At 28.5% G+C, this 876-nt stretch overlaps 1 protein-coding gene across 1 annotated transcript in view; it reads left to right on the top strand.

Annotated features, from left to right (window-relative positions):
• mob1a (MOB kinase activator 1A) overlaps window positions 1-876 on the top strand; it is a 111,020-nt gene that overhangs the window by 91,678 nt on the left and 18,466 nt on the right. The gene's annotated exons all lie outside the window — the stretch shown is intronic.

Raw genomic sequence — 876 nt, 5'->3', positions numbered from 1 at the left:
TATGGCCAGAACCTCACGTGATACTTCTTTCAAAATAAAGATCAGCTCACGTAAATGTACATTTATGTTTCATCTATTACTTACACAAAAATACATATTAATATATATTTTTAAAAATATCTTCATCTAGTATAAATTCAGTTTAGCCAAAATAATTTTGGATTAATAGCAACGTGTACGTAGGCGTTTTCAGTGTTTGTTGCCAAATCCACGCTTTCCACGTATATTAGTTGCTTGAAATCAGATGCATTAGATTGTTTAAAGCCATTAAGTAGTTTTGTAGTAAACCTGCATAGATTGTAAAAAAGTAACATAACAATAATAAACGCGTAGCCAGTTAGTGTAATCTTATAGTAAGTTGTAATATAAGAGATTGTGTCTTGTGTGATAATTAAAATATGTTGATATCAGTTGAGTTAAAGAAATATTTTGTATTATTACTTGGATTAATTCTTGATTTTTGCCAAAGACTCTAGAATATAGCCTAAGGGATTTTAACTATTTAGGCTTTTTCGATGTTTGTTGCCAAATCCAGCTTTTCCACAAATATTTGTTGCTTGATATCAGATTGAACTGCAGCAGTTTGTAATATTTTGGATTATTATTTGAATTAATCATGACTTTTACCAAAGTCTAAAGAATATACCATAAGATATTTTACCTAAATAGGCTTTTTCGGAGTTTGTTGCCAAATCCACCTTTTCCACTCATTGTTGCTTACTTGATATCAGATTGACAGTAGTTTGTAAGGGAACATACAACAATCATTGATTGGTGTAGATACTTTTTGGTACACCTATATAATATTTCAACAATTTACTTATGTTTTCATATTTGTATGTTTTATTATTTTAATGTATTTTCTTTTTAACTTGT

The sequence above is a fragment of the Danio rerio genome, chromosome 5 (assembly GCF_049306965.1).
Source record: "Danio rerio strain Tuebingen ecotype United States chromosome 5, GRCz12tu, whole genome shotgun sequence".
Taxonomy (NCBI): Eukaryota; Metazoa; Chordata; class Actinopteri; order Cypriniformes; family Danionidae; genus Danio; species Danio rerio.
This window is presented reverse-complemented; position numbering and strand designations above follow the sequence as displayed.